The sequence below is a fragment of the Hypanus sabinus genome, chromosome X1 (assembly GCF_030144855.1).
Source record: "Hypanus sabinus isolate sHypSab1 chromosome X1, sHypSab1.hap1, whole genome shotgun sequence".
Lineage (NCBI taxonomy): Eukaryota > Metazoa > Chordata > Chondrichthyes > Myliobatiformes > Dasyatidae > Hypanus > Hypanus sabinus.
In genome coordinates, this window is record NC_082738.1 from 25,146,918 (window position 1) to 25,170,683 (window position 23,766).

At 38.7% G+C, this 23,766-nt stretch overlaps 1 protein-coding gene across 6 annotated transcripts in view; it reads right to left on the reverse strand.

Moving 5' to 3' along the window:
- The window catches only part of LOC132384710 (R3H domain-containing protein 2), a 302,458-nt gene that overhangs the window by 228,782 nt on the left and 49,910 nt on the right, over positions 1–23,766 (reverse strand). The window contains exon 1 of one of the 6 annotated variants that reach the window (XM_059956096.1): positions 11,576–11,594. The exons of the other annotated variants lie outside the window; for them this stretch is intronic. The gene's annotated coding sequence lies outside the window, so the exon portion shown is untranslated. Of the gene's footprint in view, positions 1–11,575; positions 11,595–23,766 lie in introns of those variants that run through there. 6 annotated transcript variants of the gene reach the window in all.

Below are 23,766 nucleotides of genomic sequence, written 5' to 3' on the forward strand. Positions count from 1 at the left end.
TTGAGTGTTGTGTATCCAAGCTTGCTGACAATAGGAAGCAAGTGAGGATGCAATGAGAACAATGCTCTGTGTCTGTAAAACATATATGTGAGCAAGACAGTGGCAAACAAGTACTGTATATTCCCTGTGTAAACAAAAGCAGCAAAACTGATACACAAATATTCTTTAAAATGAGAAACTAGCAAATGCTAGTGTACAAGCATTTCCTAATGTCTCCAAACATAAACCATGAGGTTATTGTGAAGGTACAGTAAACAACTAGTAAGGCAAATCATACATTGACCTTTTTCCACCAGGTGGGCAGAAATAGTAAAGTCTTTTTGCAACTGTACTAAGCATACAAAGGATTTCACAGGATCTTATTCTCCATATGAAGGAAAGGAAATATACTTGCCTTGGAGGAGGGGCAGCATGGACTTGCTACATGCGAGTCCAAGGATGAGGAAAGATCCATTAAAATGGACCTAAATTCACTGGAATTTGGGAGACAATGGCAAGTGAAATTTATAAGATTAGAAGGGATTGACAGATCAATGCTGACAGCCTATTTGCTCTGTCTACAGTGAGGAACAAGTGGTCTGTTTCAGGTTGAGTGAGGGGAAGTAGCCATTTAGACTTGAAATCAAGTGGTCAGTCAACTGGTGAATGTATTTAAGAATCTAAATCAGGTTTGTTATCACTGGCATTTGTCATGAAATTTGTTACAAAACCATAATAAATAGATTGTTGCAATCCAAGGTTATTAAGGGATACAGGAGTCTAACATAATATTGGACTCCAAATCCATGACACAGTGTCAGGGAGAACTGAGCAGAAATTATGGCACACTCATCTCAATTCTTAAGTTATAAATGACTACTACTTATGTGGGACTGCACAGAGTGCTATTAGGGAGACTGAACCTAGCATGTCAATGGGAAGGATTTAAAGGGAAATAAAGTAAAGCTGGAAATGGAAGGCAGAACAAAAGTTGGAAGATAGATAAAGAGTCTGGCTGTGCTTAATGGTGTAAAACTAAATGCAAGTGAATAACACGTCCAAGCTGGAGGCACAGGATAGACAAATGGAAGTACAACATTTTAACTGTTTCTGAAACATGACAGTAATGGCAGTTCAATGTTAATGATTTCAGGATTAAGTGAGGGGTCTAGCAATATTCTTTACAGAAACAATCACAGCTGTGAAGACTTGACAAATCAGAAAAGTCATAAATTAGGTCATTCTAGTCGAATTTTAAAAAAAAACAAGGGACAAATACATTATCCTATATCCCTTGGATTTTGGAGTCTCCCAGAAATGCATTTGTCCCTTTTTAAAAAAAATTCGATCACTATGACCTAATTTCTTTGATTTTTCTAATTTATCATGTAGGCAAAAATTCTGATGTACACAAACCCTAGAGCAGCAATATGGCAGGTCTCTGCTGCCCAATAATAATTGTGATACAGACAGTGGAGGAGGAACAAAATTTTTTACTATCTTGCCTTCAGGATAATATTTGAAGACAGCATATAACAAACTCAACAAGCAGCAGTAGGAATAGGCTCAAGATAGAGGTAACAATTCTGTACTAATTTTAGGGAATGAAGCTAGGCAGGTGGATGGACAAAAGTAAATTAAGTGTAAAGATTCTAGCTGAGGGGAGGAGAGGAAAACCAATTCTTCTGGACTGAAGTTGTCTGCTAAAGTTGACTGAAAATAATAACAAATGTAAATCAGTCTTAAGAGTATTGGGAGACAGATAAAAAGGAGATTCAAGAGGTTCAGGGTAAAATGATGTTGGCTGGGGTAGGTGTGGGAGAGGGGGGAACTGCCAAATCTAGAGGACCCAAGATAGTAAAGTGCACAAAGAGCAAGACAAAACAATAAAAGGGCAGCTTACCCAAGATATCACAGAATGCTCAGGAGAGTACAGAACTTGCAGGGGAGAAAAGATAGGGAAATTAGGAATCACAGAAAGAGAAACAAAAACAGAAATAAAACATTTAAGTTCATAAAGAGTAAAAGGAAGATTAGGGGCCTATTAGGAGCCAAATAGGTGCACGAGGTTCTTAATGAACACACTGTAGAGGGAGGCAATGCCCATGCTGTGGTTAAGGAGGGGGGGATAAACATAGTAGAGGAGGAAACACACAGCATCCTTAAAAGTAGATAAGTCACCAGGTTCACAAAATACATCCAAGACTGTTTAAAAAAAAAGAAATGTTGGGCTTTGACCATCATTTTCAATCTTTCCCGACTTCATGAGTGACGCCATAGGACTGTACTATTGTTTATAATGGATAAACCAAGTCATTGTGGGGCAATCAATTTAAATTATTTTTAGAAAGGTAGAAATCGATCAGAGATAGCCTCAATTTATTAAGATCGTGACTGGCTAATTTCATCTTTTTGATGAGGTGAACATTGGTGCCGAGGTGCATTTATGTCATCTACGTGGCCTTTAGCAAGGTTTATGATCTGGTGTGACAGACTAGTAAGAAAATCAAAAGCTCAAGGGATACAAATGAGTGGCAAATTAGATTTAAAAAAAACAGGTCTGAGTCTTTTGCAATGAGAAGGCTGTTATCAGTGAGATTCCAAAATAAACAAGAACATAACCCAATATAACAAATTCAGTTTTCCATTCAATCACTGACTGCAAAGCTGTGGCTCCAATTACGACCCACCTTCTTAACTAATTGGATAGCAGTATTCAACAAACACTGGACTTTCCGTACATCATGTAGCTTAGCAATTCAGTACTAGGAGTAAAAGCAGTAGTCATTCTCATGTTTTGTTTTAAAAAGTACCATATATTAATGACAAGAGGAAACAAGTGCTACAGAATTTCTTAAAATGAGATTCAGCAGTGATGATTCATAGGAGTGAGCTGCAGCCACCTACACACAGCTGTCAACAGAATTCCTGTTCTCTAAGATTTCTTTACATGATACTAATGCCTTTGCATTAAAAATGGCGCAATTTAAAAATATTGCCATTTCAAAGTACAGGTGATTGAAAACTAGAAAATTACAGAATTTATGCAACGGGGATTAAAATGGAGGTTGTGTGTTTATTCACAAGGAAAGGTAGGGGTAATAAAGTGCCATGGTGACTGTGAGTCACCTTGAGATACTTGTGCAACTAACAACTAAAAGCAATACTAAACAGGAGCCCAAAAGGAAGTTATTTGACACCACTCTCAGGAGAACAGTACAACAACAAAGGGAGGGTCCAAGAATTTAACAGGATCAAAGAAACCTTATCAAAAGAGAAAGGCCAACTGACAATCTTAGCTTATCCATAAATATAATGGTGATTTGGAATGGCACAAACAGCAAAGCATAATTCCCAGCAATCAACAAATATACAAATTATTTTCAAACCCCTATCTTGTTCAGTTATAGAACAGATTGCTATTATTAGTAAGTATGGTTGCCAACCTATCACACAGATTCCATGATCTCAATTAAAGCTGGAATGTCTTGCTGTGAAAAATACAAAATCCCCATAAATAGGCAAGAGCTAAAAAGAGAGTGGCCTTGAAGAAAAGTGTAATTAATTATGTAGGTATTTATTCAAAGATCTTTCATCATTTCGGATTGCATTTTGTCTTAGTTAATCTCATCATTTTGAACTATTTATGAAACATTATCTCATTATGACTCAAAATATCCTGCTTCACACCACTTCTGTTGCACATACCGGCACACTGGAAAACTAAATCTGAACTGGGGCACGACTGAAAATCTTCAAAAATGCCTGAACCATATGAAGAAAATATTTTTGTCCCTCAAAAAAAAATCACTTAATAAGTTCTAAAAATGGATTTTCATTTATTTGATGAGCAGTAACATCCACAACATTAGTTGCAAATGAAGCATGGGGGTGGAAACCTAATCTTATGGAAATCACATGAGCACATGTCCAAAATATACATAAAAATGCAACAATGTCACTGTAGTTATTTAGGGGTGCAGAGTATATGGTAGGTCCATCTTATAGAGAAGAGGAGACATGCAATTTTGCACCAGTCTGATGTGAAATCTAGCCATGTGCAAGTACTCAAAACAATATTCTTTGCTGAGCCAATGCACTTCAAGAATGAAGGCAGTTCTACCTTCATTTTCATTATCCACTCCAAAGCAGTAGAAGGATACATCAAATCCAACACAAAATTAAGCACACAAGGGCCCTGCACAGAAGCTGCATCAACTGTCAGACTTATCTGTAATAAATTTTGTTGTGCACTGGAGCCAAATGTAGACATCATTCAGTAAGTGGATAAGAATTGTCACTTAAAGCAGTTTTAGAAATGTTAACAATGAGAACAAATGATAAGGATAACCGTTGCATCTAATCATGACTCTTGGAAATAAACCAAAGCTTTTCACAGACTAAAAAATGCACTGGTTTTTGTGGCAGTGATATTAGCAACTTTGTGTGGCAAGATCACAAAAGCACTCTGGCTTCAACAGAGTAAAGTACATTGGCCTGGATACTCAAACAACTTACAGTTCAAGTTCCTGAGTGTCAAAATCTCGAAGGATCTATCTACAGCCCAATTTACTGATCCAATTACCAAAGTGGCACACCAGCAGCTATATTTCATTCGGAGTTTGAGGAGATTTGGTAAGACACCGAAAACTCAAACTAATTTCTACAGGATGTACCATGGAGAGCATTCTGATTGTTTGCATCTCCGTCTGGGGTATGGATGCACCAATGCATAGGATCGTAAAAGGTAACAGAGGATCGTAAACTCTGTCAGCTCAGTCATGGACACCAGCCTCCCCGTCATCGAAGACATCTTCAAAAGGCAATGCCTCAAAAAGGCACCATCCATCATTAAGGACCCTCACCACTCAGGACGTGCCCTCTTCATCAGAGAAGATACAAGACCTACGCTCAATGTTTTAAGAACTGCTTCTTCACCTCCACCATCAGATTTCTGACAATGAACCCATGCTCATTATATTTACAAACACGAGGAAATCTGCAGATACTGGAAATTCAAGCAACACAGACAAAAAGCTGGTGGAACGCAGCAGGCCAGCCAGCATCTATAGGAAGAAGCACTGTCGACGTTTCATCCTGACGAAGGGTCTCGGCCCGAAACGTCGACAGTACTTCTTCATTATATTTGCTCTCCTTTTGCACAACTCAATTTTTATGCATGTTTCTTATTGTAAGTTACAGTATATTTAGTTTTGTATCCAAAAACAAAATGAGGGGCATTTTGTGTACATTTTGTTTTATATTTTATGTATTGCACTGTACTGCTGCCGCAGAACAATTACCATGACCAAGTTGGAGGGTCTTTCATCGACTCTGTTATGGTTATTATTCTATAGATTTATTGATTATGCCCACATGAAAATGACTGTCAGGGTTCTATATGTACTTTGAGAATAAATTTACTTTGAACTTTGATATTATCCTGATTCAGTTCTTCTTTGAAATATGCCATATAAAATACATGAGCTGAAGGTTCCATGAGGCAATTTGAACAGCAAAAGAATTCTCGCAATCTGCTGGTCTGACAGTCTTCTAAACAGAACCACCAAAAGAACTTAATGAAAATATATCTCAGAATTATTTGTGGGATCTTTATGTATTAATATGGCTAGTTGCCATATTAACAACAGTGCTTCTACTTCAAAGAAAATCATTGTCGTTAAGTACAATGAAACATACTGCAAAATTAAAAGTTGCTAGTTCTTGAGTTTTTAAAATCTACCTTCAGCATAATTAACAACTGCTTCATCATTTTAACACATCAGCCCTCGTACTCTTTACAGTTGAGCCCCTCAAATCACATGCCTATCACATCAGTTCAACTTTTTTAAAATCTACTGAAAATGTCTCCATTAACAGGTCTTTTGAATACAAAATGTAGTTTACCTAGTGTCCAAAATACTGTCAACCTGACCAAATGTCAGCCTGTTTCCACAGAAGTGATACAATGTGGATTACAAAATATCACAAGAACTTACCCTGTAGGTGACAATGGAATTTCTAAGAATTGAAAGTTAATCAACTGCAAATGACAAGCAAGTAAGAAATTCTAGTATAGTAATTAAAAAGTGTTCTACCCATTTTCTATTAACATTATCATTTATTAGTCAGAAATACTGGAGTAGAGACAGAAGGTAATTGATTAGATCAAATAGTCTTGTTTGACACTGGAAGTCACAATCACAAAGAATACAACCAGAGTTGACAACCCTATTGAGGGCTGATTTTATGATGAATTGGGTGAAGAGTAACAACAATAAGCTTGGCCATATAACATAGAATACTACAGAACAGTACAGGCCTTTCAGCCCATGATGTTGTGCTGTCTTTTTAACCTACTCCAAGATCAATCTAACTCTTCCCTCCTACACAGCCCTCCATTTTTCTATCATCCACGCACCCGAGTTTTTTTTAAATGTCACTAATGTATCTGACTCTACCACCACTCCTGGCAGGGGTGTTCCACACACTCTTTACTGTGTAAAAAAAAACACTACCTCTGACACTCCTCCCATACTTTCCTCCAATCATCTTAAAATTATGCACCTTTGGATCAATCATTTCTCCCCTGGGGAAAAAGCCAGTGGCAGTCCACTTAATCTATGCCTCTTATTATCTTGTACATCTCTATTAAGTTGCCTCTTGTCCTCCTTCACTCCAAAGAGAAAAGACCTAACTCGCTCAACCTGTACTCATTCAACATGATCTCCATTCTAGGCAGCACTCCTTTATATCTTCACTGCACTCTATTTAAAGCTTCCACATCCTTCCTATAATGAAGCAACTAGAACTGAACGTAAGATTTGTCACCTGTCTTTCCATTGCTAAACAACTATACCAATGTTAATACACTCAACAACTTCATGTCAGTGACATAGATGGAAGGACTTTAAAAGTCAGTTTTTACTGAACATCATCATGAACAACATTTATAAGAGGCTTTCCATCAAACTCTCATTTCATCTTCTGAATTAAAACAAAGATCAAAATGGCAACTTTTAATTGTTGTTGCTGTACTCACTTTTAGGCCTGGACTTTCAAATGCACATGTTTTTTGCCTCATGGGCCCAGTTTGTTGCTCCCACATTGTATGCTGTGCCACATGCACTGAACTATTCAGTAAAAACATCCAGTTATGCTACACAATTTGTAACAGGATGATTAGTAAATTTGCAGATGATACCAATACTGATGGTGTGGTGGACAGTGAAAAAGATTGTCTGAGATTACTGCAGGATCTACATCAACTGGGTAAGTGGGAGAAAGAATAGCAGATGGTATTTAACTCAGACAAATGCAAAGTGATAAACTTTGAGAAATCATACCAGGGAAGGTTTCTTGCACTGTAAATGACAGGACTCTAATAAAGTGCATAGTTCTCCAAAAGTGTCAACACAAGTAAACAAGATGGCAAAAGTACATGGCATGATTTCTTAATCATATATGGCACTGAGCACAAGGGTGTGGATATCATGTTATTGCTACATAGGATACTGGTAAAACCCATTTTTTTAGATATTTGCAAGTTAGAAATTTTTTGTATAATGAGTTAGTCTTTTTCGAAAGAATGTCCATTGGACATTAGATAGAATTTTAGCTCTTAATCCTTATCAAAAGGGTTTAGTAGCCATCATTTATAAGATGATCATGAATTTACAGTTAGATGTATCAGAAAAAATTAAGAAGGAATGGCAAGAAGAGTTGCATTGTCTTATATCTACTGAGCAATGGGAAAAAATTTTATTATTGGTAAATTCGTCCTCTATCTGTACTAAACATGCCCTAATACAATTTAAGGTGTACATAGAGCTCATATGTCTAAGGATAAACTGGCTCGATTTTACTCTCATCTTAACTCAACCTGTGATAGATGTCATTCTGATGTTGCTTCATTGACTCATATGTTCTGGTCTTGTCCCTGTTTACAAAATTATTGGAAAGATATCTTCAGTATTATTTCAAAAGTCTTAAAAATTAATTTTCAACCACATCCTCTTACTGCAATTTTCGGTTTACCAATGACGGATAATAATCGTTTATCTGCTTCATCTCAACGAATGATTGCATTTGTTACATTAATGGCTAGAAGATCTATATTATTGAATTGGAAAGAAATTAATCCTCCAACTGTATTTCAGTGGTTTTCTCAAACTATTTCTTGTTTGAGTTTAGAAAAGATTAGAAGTGTGGTTTTTGCACCTTCAGTTAAATTTGAAGAAACTTGGAGACCTTTTATTCAACATTTTCACATGAGTTGAATTGTCTTTTCCTAAACCTTACTTATATTATCCTTAATCGATTGGATGGAGGTTCGGAGTTATTGGCACTACTGTATATGTACTTAATATTATTCAATGGCCCATGTTGGTTAGTGTTTTTTTTGTTTCTTTTTCTCTCTTTTTTTGGGTTTTTTTTTCCCTTTTTTTTCTTTTTACTTCTTTGTTCATTATTGTTCTGGGTTTGAGAGGTTATATATTTTTATTATTACATATCTGAATGTCTATTTAAACTATTAATTATGTACTCTCAAACATTTTGTATTCATGTTTCATTTATGTTTGTTTAAAACTAATAAAAAGATTTAAAAAGAAAAGAAAGGATACTGGTGAAACAGCATCTGGGTTATTGTATGGCTTTCTAGTAAAGCCGGCAGAAAAGATTCACGAGAACCTACAAAGACTGGAGGGCATGAGTTAAGGTGAGACTAGATGGCTAGGACTGCTTTCACTGGAATGAAGGATGCTGAGGGGTGACCTTACAGATGCTGATAAAATTGTGAGGGGCGCTGATAAGGTGAACAATCAGAGACATTTTCCTCCGGACAGGGGTATCTAAAACTAGAGGGCATAGGTTTAAAAGTGAGAAGGAAAATATTTAAAAGGAATCTGATGAGCACCCTGCCACCCCCCCCCCCCCCCCCACACACAGAATGCAGTGGGCATATGGAACAGACTGTCAGAAGGGGCAAGATGGGTACATTTATAACATTTAGACATTTTGACAGCTTCATAGATAGGAAGACCAATTGCAGCCACATGTGACTAACTCAGGAAGGCACCTTGATTGCCATGGACAAGTTAGCCCAAAAGGCCTGATTCTGTGCTGTAAAAATTCCGTGACTCTGGAGGTATGCTCATTATTTTAATGAGCTCAGTGCAGGATGGTGCTACCTGCAACATGCATGCTGACATCACAGATGCGATTTTAACAATTCTCCAGACTTCAAATAGCAAGAAAACAATAGTAAATTTTTCTAAAGAGGAGAAAAGGATTCTAAAAGGAAGCATCTTTCAAAAACAAAAATCCAGAAACATTCTGAATTTTTAGAAATTGCAAAAGTGATTGAAGTCTCTGGATAGATGTGTATTTATTTAAAACTGTTTAGCACAGTAATCTACACTTTGCCCATACCCTAGCAATTCAGTGTTTATGATGAAATAGCAATGGTATTTTGCTTTTAAATCATAAGGGACTATTAAAAAAAGGCCAAATATATTCCTTGTTCGAAGAATAATGCACCAAAACAAATGGTAAATCATGTTGTCAAGTATATGGTTGCAAACACTAAATATCACCAAGAATGGTGAAACTGTCCATAACTTTGCATGTTTAAACATTAGTATAAAAACTGAATTTCCACCATCTTAAAAACAGTTCAGAGCAGATTCACTAATGTGACTGCTGAATGTTTTATAATCTACTAAGTAGGTGTGGGAAAGATGCCAGCATTTGCATTCCATAACAGGATTTTTCTTTATGCACCACATATAATGAAATAAAAGGGGCTTCATAAGTTTAAAACGTATATGGCAAAATAGTTTTTGTTTAGACCAGGATTTTTGTCAGAAGAACCATACTCACTGCACAACTTAAATTTGACATGATTTGCATCACTTAAAAGCAATGCTCTTTTTAATACTTCCTCTTTTATGGTACCGGTTTGTAAACTAGAAAAAAATCTTGGAGAAAAGGCAATTGAAAGAGGAAAACAATCTCAATATAATATTTCAACTTTAATGCAGACTAAAATACTTTAATGCCTTAAATATGTATGTTGTATACTGCAGATCAAAAGCACATAATGCTTTTCTGATGTTGGAATATAGGCAGTCCCCGGGTTATGTACGAGTTCTGTTCCTGAGTCCGTCTTTAAGTCGGATTTGTACGTAAGTCGGAACAAGTACATCTGGTATTATTTAGCATCAGTTTGTCAAACGTTTGTCTTAGTATATAGTATATATTTTACCTTTCTATGCATATAAAACACTTAAGAAATGTATGTATTCCAATAATTAAACCACTGCGTTGCTTAGTAATAATTGTAGCTTTCATCGGGGCAGGGTATTTCACATGCTCAATTATTCTCACTTTATCCTTTAAAATTGTTCCAATCGTTGACCGACTGTAGCCTAACGCTTTTCCAATGACCGATGGCGTTTCACCTCTTTCCAAACGCTTTATTATTTCCACTTTATTTTCAATCGCAATCGCTTCCCGTCAATGGAACAGAAACACTGTGGGCGGCGGGTCCTGAGCTACACCGGCTCCCGAGGTCCGCTGGGTCTCAAGGACCACCGCACTGAGACAGGCTAAATGGAACAATTGGGGGCTGTGCTAGGTTTGGGTATTTGATCCTTCACAATATTCCGCGAGGGAATTCAAACTGGAGGTGGCAGTGTTTTTTTTTTACGAGGTCGAGTAGCGAGCTCGACATCAACCTGGCGTGGATGGTACGGGAGTCACTGGATCGACACCAACCTGGCATGGGAGCGGTCTGTCACTGCATCGAACCTCCGTTCTCAAACCCGGCACTGATCTCACTGCACCACCAGCTGACTGGAATGGGGGGGTGGGGGGGGGGGGGTCAGGGAATCTTACTACGAAAAATTTAAGCCAAATACAAAGTTAAACACTCAACACAGTGTCAACTGCAACAACTTAAAATTGCGGACAGCGTTCTCCTTCCTTGGTTCGTACGTACGAGTTGTCCGTAAGTCGGACGTTCGTAACTCGGGACTACCTGTATCTATAAATACAGATTTGATAAGATATAAGCTCAAAAAGTTTCAATTAGCAACAATGTTATCAGGAACACCAAATTGTTGCAAAACCAAATGCCCCTGAGTGATGCATGCAATGGCCTCAAATTTCCTTATACGTGCTGAAGTATGCATTTCTAATAAAATATATTAAAAATTCAATTTTGGAGAGGGATGGGGAAAACTAAAGACACCCCATTTCTAAAATAAGTCAATGTTGGAAATCTGAAAATTTAAAAAATCTGCAGATGCTGAAAATCTGCAGCATTAACAGAAAATGCTGAAATCATTCAGCAGGACAGGCTGCACCCGTGGTAGGAGAAACACCCAGGCCCTTCAGAATCAAGAAAGAGAGAAACACAAATTAGTGTTTAGAAGGAGATAAAAGGCAGGGTGGGGGGGGGAGAGAAAGAAGAGGGCAAAAAGTGTGGAGAAGGAATATTGTTAATATGGTGAGCCCAAATAGCTTTCAGGAGGCAGTTGCTACCCATTAAGTTTCTTGGTCTATGTGATATACAGTAAACGGTAGTACATACCCAGCAGGTCAGTATATTTGAAAGTCAAACACGAGGAAATCTGCAGATGCTGGAAATTCAAGCAACACACACAAAATGCTGGTGGTACGCAGCAGGCCAGGCAGCATCTATAGGGAGAAACATTGTCGATGTTTCAGGCTGAGACCCTTCATCTGGACTCTATTTTTTCTTTCAACTATGGATCTAGATTTGAGTACAGTTCCCGGGTCTACATTGTGCCTGCATATATGGAGAAGCTTCTCAAAAGTAACTTACTACAAGTTCCAGAATCCTGCAGTGCTGTCCTTTGCAGACTTCATAGAACACTGAAAACCCCATATTACTGGTTGGTATCACTAACACTACTCTATACAGTGCTGCTAGAAAGTTTGTAAACCCTGTAGAATTTTCTCTATTTCTGCATAAATATGACCAAAACTGTGATCAGATCTTCACACACGCCCTAAAACTAGATAAAAACCCAATTAAATAAATAATAAATAAATGAACAAGTATATTTTATGTTAAGAAAAATGATACAATATTACATGTATTTGTTGGAACAAGTATATGAACCTTTGCTTTCTGTAACCGATGTGACCCCCTTGTACAGCAATAACTTCAACCAAACATTTCTGGTAACTGTTGATCAGTCCTGCACATTGGTTTGGCCATTCCTCATAACAAAACTGCTTCAGTTTTGGGACGTTGGTGGGCTTCCTTGCATGAACTGCTTGCTTCAGGTCCTTCCACAACATTTCTTTGTGCATGCACTTAAATCCTTTGGCTCCCCAGACCTGGAATACGTGGTGCTTCTGTGCAGACCCTACTGGCTGCCTAAAGACTTCATGACTGTTATCATCACAACGGTGTACATTCTGCCGCAAGCTGATACTGACCTGGCTCTTAAGGAACTGTATGACACCATCAACATGCTGGAGACTTCCTTCATTGTCGCTAGTGACTTTAATCGAGTGTCACCAATGAAAGTCTGAAGTTTTGTCAGCACATCCAGGTGAACACACTTGACCACTGCTACACTTTCTTCAGCAAAGCTTACAAAGCTCTCCTTCGCCCAGCTTTAGGAAAATCAGATCACTCTTCGATCCTGCTTTTGTTGACGTACAGACAGAAGCTGAAACAAGAGGTGGCCATAGTTAAAACCGCCCACTGTTCGACTAACCAATCGGCCTTCATGCTACAGGACTGCTTTGATGACATCAACTGGAATGTCTTCCATGATGAGGATGTCTCCGAGTTCACGGATGAAGTCACGTGCCTCATCTGGAAGTGCATTGACGATATTGTCCCACAGAAGTCGATCAGGGTCTTCCCAAACCAGAAACCCTGGATCAATAAGTTCAGTGTGAGCTGCACTTACAGTATGACGCAGAGCTTATGCTGCCAGCAATCAGCAGGAGCTCAAGAAAATCAGCTATGATCTGCGCAAAGCTATCAAGGCTGCAAAACAATACAGGGACAAGATTGAGTCAAGATTCACAACGAATAGCACAAATGACTTGTGGCGACAGTTGCATACCATCAGACTTCAAAGCCAAAGTAGTGGTGCCACCAACATCGCGGCCTCTCTCCCAGATGAGCTCAAGTCGCTTTTACACTCAGTTCGATGTCGCTAACTCTGAGCCTCCAAGGAATAATCTCTGAGACACGCAGATGTTTCCAACAGGTGGACAGTCGCAAGGCCGTGGGACCAGGCAGCATCCCAGGGTGGGTACTCAGAGTGTGCGCGGCACAACTGGCAGGTGTGTTTACCATCATTTTTAATCTCTCCCTCTCCCAGTGTAGAGTGCCCTCTTGCTTCAAAACATCCACCATTGTCCCTGTACCCAAAAGGACCAAGGTAACACACCTGAATGACTGACATCCTGTCACACTCACCTCTATAATAAGCAAATGCTTTGAGAGGCTGGTCAAGGACTACATCTGCAGCATGCTACCACCCAAACTGGACCCCTTACAATTCAGCTACTGACACAACCAATTGACAGGTGATGGAAGAATACTTTGTAGCCACTGCTCTATATACTGTCCTTACATATCTGAAGAAGGATGCTTATGTGAGAATGCTGTTTTTGGACTACAGTTCAGCATTCAACACAATAATTCCCTCCAAGCTCAACCTTCTCAAACAATAACGAGGTGGTCTACAGGGAAGAAGGTTTCTCTCTGACGCAGTGGTGTCAAGAAAACAACCTCTCCCTCAATGCTGCAAGAACAAAGGAGCTAGTTGTGGATTAACCCCCTTTGACATCAATGGTTCTGGGGTTGAGAGGGTAAACAGCTTTAAGTTCCTCAGCATTCACATCTCCAAGGATCTCACGTGGTCTGTACATACTGGCTGTGCTATGAAAAAGGCACAACTGCGCCTCTTTCACCTCAGACAGTTGAGGAAGTTTGGTATGGGCCCTCAAATCCTAAGAACTTTCTACAGGGACACAATTGAGAGCATCCTGACTGGCTGCATCACTGCCTGGCATGAGAACTGAAACTCCCTTAATTGCAGGATTCTGCAGAGAGTGGTGCGGACAGCCCAGTGCATCCGTAGTTGTGAACTTCCCCTGATTCATGACATTTACAAAGGCAGGTGGGAAAAAAGGGCCTGAAGGATCACTGGGGACTTGAGTCACCCCAATCATGGTCTATTTCCATTACTACCATCCAGAAAACGGTACCGCAGCATAAAATCCAGGACCAACAGGCTCCGGGACAGCTTCTTCCACCAGGCCATCAGAATGATCAACTCATGCTGATTTGAGTGGATTTCTGTTACATTGACTGTTCTATTTATTTTAAATTACAATGATTGCACATTGCACATTTAGACGGAGACGTAACGTAAGGACTTTTACTCCTCACGTATGGGAAGGATGTAAGAAATAAAGTCAATTCAATCAGATTAAGGTCAGGACTTTGACTCAGCCATTCCAAAACACAAATTTTCTCCTTTTTAAACCATTCTGTTGTTGATTTACTCTCGTCTTTCAGATCTCTGTCTCATTGCATTATCCAACTTCTATCAAGCTTCAGGTGATAGATGGCTACCCTGACATTCTCCTGTAAAATCCCTCAACAATTGCAAGCTGTCCAAGCCCTGGGGCAGCAAAGCAGCCCCAAACCATGATGGTGCTTCCACTATGCTTCACAGTTGGCATGAGGTTTTGGTGTTGGTACACAGTACCCTTTTTCCTCCAAACATAGCATTTCTGCCAAAAAGTTCAACTTTTGTCTCATCTGTCCATAAAACATTGTCCTAGAAGTGTTGTAAAACATCTAGGTGGCCTTTTGCAAACTTGAGACATGCAGCAATTTTTTTTTTTTGGAAAGTCATGGTTTCCTCCGTGTCCTTCCATGAATACCATTCTTGTTAGTTTTTCTTACAGTGGACACATGAACAGCAACTTTAGCAAGTTCTAGAGATTTCTGCAGGTTTTTTGCTGTCACCCTTGGGTTCTTTTTCACCTCCTTCAGCATTGCACATTGTGCTCTTGGTGTGATCTTTGCAGGATGCCCACTCCTAGGAAAAGTAGCAACAGTACTGAATTTCATCCATCTGTAGACAATTTCTCTTACTGTGGACTAATGAACTCTCAGGTCCTCAGAAATACTTCTGTAGTCTTTTCCAGGTTCATGCATCTCTACAATTCTTCTTCTAAGGTCCTCTGAAAGTTGTTTTGATCAAGGCATGGTGCACATAAATGGATCTTTCTTAAGAATAGCAAGCTCTGTCAGTAACCTGACTTTGTGTGACTTTTTTTTTAAATGGGCATGGCAACCTTTCCAACCAACACCCCCAAACTCATCTTATTGATTAGAACACCCGACTCCAAATAGCTTTTGTAGAAAGGATTAACCCAGAGGTTCACATACTTTTTCCAACAAATCCATGCAATATTGGATATTTTTTCTTCAATAAATAAATGAAGTATAATTTTTTTGTATCATTTCTTTAATTGGGTTGTCTTTATCTAGTTTTTAGGACCTGAATGAAGATTTAATCACATTTTAGGTCATATTTATGCAGAAATAGAGTGAATTCTACAGGGTTCACAAACTTTCTAGTACCACTGTATATGTCACAACTCAAGTATTAAAATGGGGAAGCCTCTCAGATGCAACCTTTTATTTAATAATCAAACTGGAGGGAAAGATTCTCCAGGAATTCTCCAATAATACAGCTTAGTGATTCACAAAGTCTGGCACTCAAATCCAAGTGCATACAAAGCACCTTTGGGAGTAACAGGAGAGCAATAACATTTATAAAGTCATGCCATTTTATCAAGATGGCGAGAGGCAGGACATCTGGGTGATTCAGCACATTAATGACACGTGGCACTGGATAAATCAGCCATTAAAAAGTCCAATTAATACGATCTTTTTGTACATGATAGACTGAAATAAACTTTAAAACTGTTCATGTTCCTTAAGTGACATATTCTTTTTAGAAAAAGGCCAGAAAATCTTTCTGAACCTTCACTTATTAGACCTCTTGCCCCATGTTGTGCAGTGCACTTGCTTCCTCTCCTCGCTTTGCACCACTGCAAGGCTCAGAATGGTAACTCAGTAAATGTCAGATTACAGATTTCTTACCAACTCATGACCAAAACCTAGAAGAGTTAATCCTCCAAATAAAAAAAGTTGGAAGTGAATACACTGAATAAAGCATTTCTACAAAAAAAATCAAAAGGAGCCAGGGAAGAGATTAGAACAGTAGAATATGAATGGTCAACTGTAGACAATTTACAGCTTATAGTTGAAGTTTCAGAACTACCTTTAACATCCTGAAGCATTTTGGGCTACTTAGTCTTGCATATCGTATTGTCAAGGGTTTCAAGAAAGAGTGGATTTCCCTGCAGATGCTGGTGACCTTAGGGGCTCTTATAAGGTTGCAAATCCTGTCAAAATATCAGAACTGCATCACACAAGAACCACAACTCAATACACAGTTCATTTGTTAATGTACTCAAAGACATAAATCAAAAGCCTGACAGAGGTTTCTTGGATTGAGTGGAATGTTTGATGTTCACAACAAATGATCAATTTTTAATAACCACAAAGATGTAGAGGGAGCAGATGCAAGCTCTAAACATCTTCAGTATTTTAAAAAGAGTAACAAAATGCTGGACAAACTCAGCAGTCAGGCAGCATCTAAGGAGGAAAATGGACTGTCGATGTTGCGAGTCCAGAGCCTCCTTCAGGATGGTGGTGCACTGAACAATTGAGACCAACAGTGAAGAAATCTGAGCTGCTATAAATTGCATCCTCAGTTTAGAGTAAAAAATAAACACATGATTCAGCCTAGGTTCCCACTACTAATTATTACCCAGTGACATCCGATGGAAAATACACACATGGAAGTATGGATATAAAGTCCCTCAGCTCTTTCCTGAAAGTGAGTACACTTGTACTAATGCACACGAAGATAGTCACTTGCATAAAATACCATAGGTTAGATGACAGCCTTAGAATAAAACCTCAGTTTAAGTCATCGAGTCAGCACCTTCAATGAAGAAATAACAGGGCATTGCAAGGTGGATGCAGAATAGTAGGGTATGAATTAAAATATAAAGTATAACCATCTTAAAGAAATAAAGGAGCCAGTACCAATCTGTGACTATTATCAAGTTACAAAATATATTAGTGAAAAAGGAAATGTGAAGAATAACTTGGATAAATGCAGCAACTAATATGTGCATCCCAAAGCTTTGCAACCAGTAACATAATAAATAATTAATAAAGGCTGAGATATAACTGATGATCATGACATAAGAAAACTTGCTGCTTTTCTTTGAATAATGTCATGAGACCTTTTGTATTTATCTGAGATCTGGGACATATCTTTGTGATTATCTCAGGCACTGAAACAGAGTAACATATTGAAGTCTCAGGAATGAGGCATGAACTCAAATTTTGTCTCAAAGGCTACCAGTGCTAATATTCTCTTAGCAGCATCAATTGCTGCCCATCAACAAAGTAGATCTATCATCAAGTAAATAACATTCAGATTGAAGAATCCAAAGAGACACTTAAAATAAACAACACAAAAGGAATATTAATTTGGAGATTAATTCCATTTTAATTTGCAGATCAATATTTCTATTGTATGCTTAACCATAATATTAAACCTTGATAATCGAACACCATGATTTCCAAGCAAAGCATAACATTTGGCAGCATGTTCAAATAAACATTTATGGAGGAGAGAGGACTCAGACTCTCATGAAATTGGAAAGATGATCTCAGATACATATGACATGTTCAAAATGGATAAATGCTTCTCAACTAAATTGGGACCAATAACCACGCAGAGGCTCACTAACATGGTTAGGTGGCTTTACATTCCATCCCACAACTTTAAAGTTCACACACAACTTTAAATCATATTGAGTTTGTGTTTCTGAAAAAGAAAATGTTGACTCATTTTCTTTTGGTTAACTTTAAATGCAAATTTAGTGGATTTTCTACAATGATGTACTACTGTTTATAATTACAGTCAGATTCACCAAATTTAAATGAGCTGAGGTACCATAAAAATCCTCTAAAAGGGAAACCATTTTCAAACTGAAACTTATTCTTATGCTCCTACAGAAATAAATTCTGTCTAGGTTTCTCACCCAATTAATTTGTTTACTCTACCAAATGATTTAATCTCCTCGTAGCTGTACACAATAATATAGAATAATGGGTTCTTTGGTATATTATTGATATCTACACAATCCAAGAGTGGATCTCGGGACAAGAGGTAAACAAGAGGCAAAAACGTGGAATGTTTACCTTCAAAAATTGTGAAAATTACCCAAGCACCACCTACATACAATACCAGATATGCTGCCATACTTCCATAATGCAATGAGTAACCAATGGCTTAGAGGTGTCAATACACCTGAAAGGGTCAATATACCTAGGTTTCAGATGAATAGTGCCATAGTGGAATGCTACAAATATCATCTAATGCTGGAAATGTAAAATGGCAAGACAATAATTTCTTTGTTCTTACTTTTAAGGCTTATAAATTACAACAAATTTCAAGAAGAGTAATATGGTGAAATATCATGCTTCTCATGTGTAAAAGAGAATATTAACACTAATTAGATTACAACTTAATCTGTGAAAGAATACAAGGCACAATATATTATAATAGCTAATAAACTCTTGAAAAGATTATAAACCTTTTTAAAAAAAACACATTTCATTAAAGATTTCACATGCATATGCTATTAAAATTGAATAGGTCAGTTCATTCTTTCTTGTCTCAATTTTGTTTCGATGCTGGCTGTCACTACAGAATAATCTACCCAATCAAAGATTAATGATTGAGACATAAACTGGTGCTCTATATAAAAATGATTTGCAGTTCATTAAGTTCTATAGCCAGCGTACATTATATGACCCCAACTTGGCTAAGTGGCAGCACTCTCACCCAAATCAGATGGTAATGGGTTCCATAATCTGACCCAAGCATTACACTGTGGGAGGCATTATCTTCTGGATGTGATATTAAACGGACGTATTTTTTTTAACCAATACAGATGAAAGTAAGTTTATATAATAAAATACCACAGATACTGAAAAACTGAGTTAGGATAACAAGAAATAATCAAGACACAGACAGCAAATGAAGAGAATTTTAACATTTTGTGTTAATTAATTTTCATTACAACTGACAAAGATTTTAGTGGAACATGGGAAGGGGAGGAGAGAACAAAAGGGGATGATTACATCAGGGTTAAAAGCAAGAGGTAAAATAACAAGACTACGGCAAAGGAGAAAAGAGTGGTAACAGAGCAAGAAAAAAATCAAGTTCAAAGAGATAAACAGGAAATCAGAATTGGTATCTGAAATGTCAAAATGAAAATTATATAACACACACACACACACACAGGAATTCTGAAATTAAAAAATGATCATTTGAGATATTTGAACTTGATGTCGAATTCAAAAATCTGTAACGGGCCTAGTTCATGCGATGAAGCACTGCTGCTCAGGATTACAATGAGTAGAAAAGGAGGAAGAGGTTCGAGTGGGATTGGAATTCAACCTTGAAGTTACCAACTAGAAGCTCAGAGTGGCCCTTGTAAACTAGTTTTTCCACTGTTTTCCAATGTACTTTTGGTCTCTCCAATGTACAGATGCAGAGGAGCAGTAAACATTAAATTGGAAGTACAACTAAATTACTGTATTACCTGAAAAGTGGTTTTTTTTGCTCAAAGATTAGAAGGTCAAATGTAGGTGCTGATTCTCCTGCAATTTCATAAAGTACAATGGTAATTGGTTGAGATGAGAAGTGAACCCAGAGGAAACACCCCTTTTAGAATGCTGAAAGGAGAGAGAAGTTTGATCCATTGTGCCATCATAATGTAGTAGGCAGAAATGGTGGAAGATGATAATTAAATGTCGAGGTTGGTGAAATTGAAGGTGAGGAAAAGGAGAAACTACATATATCTTAGTTCTGGAGAAGAGGAGAAGAGCAAAAGTGCTGGAAATAGTCAATATAATTACAAAGCTCATCAACAATATTGAGTTTTTAAAAAACACATAGGAAACACAAGTATTAGCATGGTGTCATCAGAACTGATGCAATTGAGGCAGTAAAACTGAAAGAACGGAAAGGAAATATGGAAATAATGTGGAAATAAAGTATCCACCAATCCATCAGTGGCTCATCAAGAGGAATATGTGTCAGTGTCAGAGCCCTATGAAAGTCGGGAGAGGAGGACAAAAAAAGCAGGTTTGGGCAAGGCTGGTCTTTTCGGACTGCACAGGCGTGAAAAGTATGAGCATCAAAGGCCTACCAAAGCTAGGAGTGCACGTATAAAAAGAGCAGGCATAGGTAAAGCCAGCCTTTTGTCGGTGGCTCAGGTGAGAGGAGTGTGTGTTGGTGTCAGAGCCCAAAGCAAGTCGGGAGAGAGGACAAAATGAGCAGATTTGGGCAAGGGTGGTCTTTTTGGACTGTGCAGGAGCAGAAGGTACCAGCATCAGAGGCCTAACCTCAGCTGCAAATAAAAGGAGGGTAGGCTCAAGCAGAGCGGCCACTGTTTGAGTATGCCAGTGATAGAACGTAAATGTTTTGGTTTAAACAAGCTACAGCATGAACAGGCAGGGGCATAGTTAAGAAGAGGCAAGCTTTTTTGATTTTTTGGTATATAGTCAGGATGGAATGCTCCTCATGTCAGGTGTGAGAATTCAGGATATCTGATGATTCCCCGATAACTACATCTACGGGAAGTGCACCCAACTTCAATGCCTGGATGACCAGTTCACACCATGACTACAGACTTCAGACAGTATATGTGTGACCACCAGGAGAGGTGAGGGGAGGGTAAAGTCAGGCAATGCTGTAGTTATAAGGGATTCCATAGTTGGGGGAGAGAAAGCAGATTTTGTGGCCACAAAAGAAACACGAGGATAGTTTGTTGCCTCCTGGAAGGTAGGGTCTATGGTCTATTGAAGTGGCTGTAGGATGCTCTCGGGGGTGGGGGTCAGCCAGAGGTCATGATGCATATTGGCACCAATGACATTGGCAGAAAAAGGGAGGAGGTCCTATGCAGTGAGCATATAGAGTTAGGAAAGAGGCTGAGGAGAAGGATCTCCAAGGTTGTAATCTTCAGAGCAGTTCCTGTGCCACGGATTAGTGCAGGTAGGAATAACCTCAGGTTATTGAAGGAGGCAAGACACGAGATTGCTGGGTCCTTGAACAGTATCCTTGAGTCCTCTATAGCCACAGTCAAGGTCCCAGAATATTGGCAAGTGGCCTATTTAAGAAGGGAACAAAGGAAAATCCTGGGAACTATAGACCAGTGAGTCTCACATCAGTTGTAGGGAAATTACTGGAGAAAATTCTTAGGGATAGGATATATGAGCATTTAGAAATTCATGGCCTAATTAGGAAAAGCCAGCATGGCTTTGTGCCTGGCAAGTCATGCCTTGATTGAGTTTTTTGACAAGGTGAAGATAGAGATTGATTAAGAGCAGTGCACGTTGTCTACATGGAATTCAGTAAGGTGTTTGACAAAGTCCCTCATGGGAGGCTAATCCAGGTTATTAAAATGCATGGGATCCACAACGAATTGGCTGTTTGGATTCAGAACTGGCTTGCACATAGAAGCTGGGGGTAGTAGTTGAAGGAACTTATTCAAGCTGTAATTAGTGGAGTTCCGCAGGGATTTATGCTAGGACTTCTGCTACTTGTGAAGTATATAAATGACCTGGATGAAAATGTCGATGGGTGGGTTAGTAAATTTGCAGGTGATACTAAGATTGGTGGAGTTATGGATAGTGTAGAAGACTGAGAAAGAATACAGCACAATACAGACCAGTTAAAGATATGGGCTGAGAAATGTCAAATAGAGTTTAACCCAGCTAAGTGTGAGGTGTTGCACCTTAGTAGGACAAATTCAAAAAGACAGTACAGTGCTGCTGAGCAGAGGGATTTTGAGATCCAAGTTCATAGCTCCTTGAAAGTGGCTACACAGGTCAATAAGTTGTTTAGGGCAGCTTGTGAAATGTTTGCATTTATTAGTTGAGGCACTGAGTTCAAAAGTCAGGAGGTTATGTTGCAAATTTATAAAACTCTGGTTAGGCCACATCTAGAGTATTGCATACAGATCTGGTTGTCCCACTATAAGAAGGATGTTGAGGGTTGGGAGAGAGTGCAGAAGAGGTTTACCAGGATGCTATCTGGTTTAGAGAGCATGTGCCATCACAAAAGGCTGTTTCCACGAGAGAGTCAGAGGCTGAGGGGAGATCTGATAGATGTTTACAAGATTATGAGAGGCAAAGAGTGGACAGACAGCATCTGTTTCCCAGGTTTGAAATGTCTAATACCAGAGGGCATGCATTGAAGGTGAGAGGGGGTAGGTTCACAGGGGCAAGTTTTTAAACTCAGAGTCATGGATGCCTGGAATGCACTGCCTGGTATGATGCCTGAGGGAAATACATTAGAGGTTTTTAAGAGACATTTGGATAGGCACACGGATGTAAAGAAGATGGAAGGGAAGGATATGGGCATGTTCTAGCCAGGATAGATTAGAGTTTGGGTGTTTTTGGTTTGTTTGTTTTTTTAGCTGGTTTGGCACAGCACTGTGGCCTGTTCCTGTGCTGTATTCTTCTATGTTTTAGGTCAGTGGGCTTACAGTAAACTATTGGTCATTTGCCTATCCCCAGGAATAGAAGACAGATGAAACCAGGAAGGAAACAGGTGAATGCGAGAGCAGGACTGATCTAAATAAAATGACATTCAGTGCGACAGCAAATAGCAGCACTGATACAATCATAAGAATCACTAACGTACCAGAAAAATAACCATGGGAGTGTATCCCAATAAGACTGAGCAATATAGGCCTCCATGGAACATCAATTATCTGGAGGAAGTGATTGCTACCATAATCTTCTTCCCCCCCCCCCCCCCCAGTTGACAGCAAATACCAGAACAATGGAGGGAGAGGAGGAGGTAGGCTTCCAGAACCAGCTGGCAATGGCATAAAATATTACTGCTGGTGCTGGAGGAGTAATGCAAAGTAGGGTGAACATTATTTTTAAACACAACATTTATGAGCCTTTATAACTTTCTACTCTCATGAAGACTTTCTTTAAATTCCCTCCTCATTTGTTTTCTTTACCTTAATCATTTATATTGTCAGTGATTTTTTAGATTGAGGTTTCAAGTTCCACTTCAGAGACTTGAACACAAACTGCACTCCAATGCAATACCAAGAACAGGGCTTTACTGTTGGGAGATATAGTAATTATTTTGAGTGAAGCAAGGAGAATGCAGGATCTCCAGAACCTCTTGTGTTTATCAGTAATCCTGAGATGTGGAAGGAGCTGCAGAAAAGCAAGGCATCTTTTTACAGTCCTCTTCCACTTCACTTTTTTTGATCTGTTTTTGCAACCTCATTCTATACTTGCTTAAAAGCAATTTCTAACATCTTTCAGTCTTTCTGAAACATCATTAGCCTGAAATGTTGACTATTTCCTGCCCTACAGATGCTGCCTGAGCTGCTGATTACTCCAGTAATTGTTTCGATTTCAGATTTCCAGCATCAGCCAGGTACTTTGCTTTCAGTTGACTGAAATCAATATGTGTATTCAACAGTCCTAAAGAAAACTTTTACCTGCAAGTTTAAAATCAGTAAGCCTTTCCATAATTTTGCTGAGCTACTGTGTTTCTCGCATTTTTTTTAAATCGCCATCAC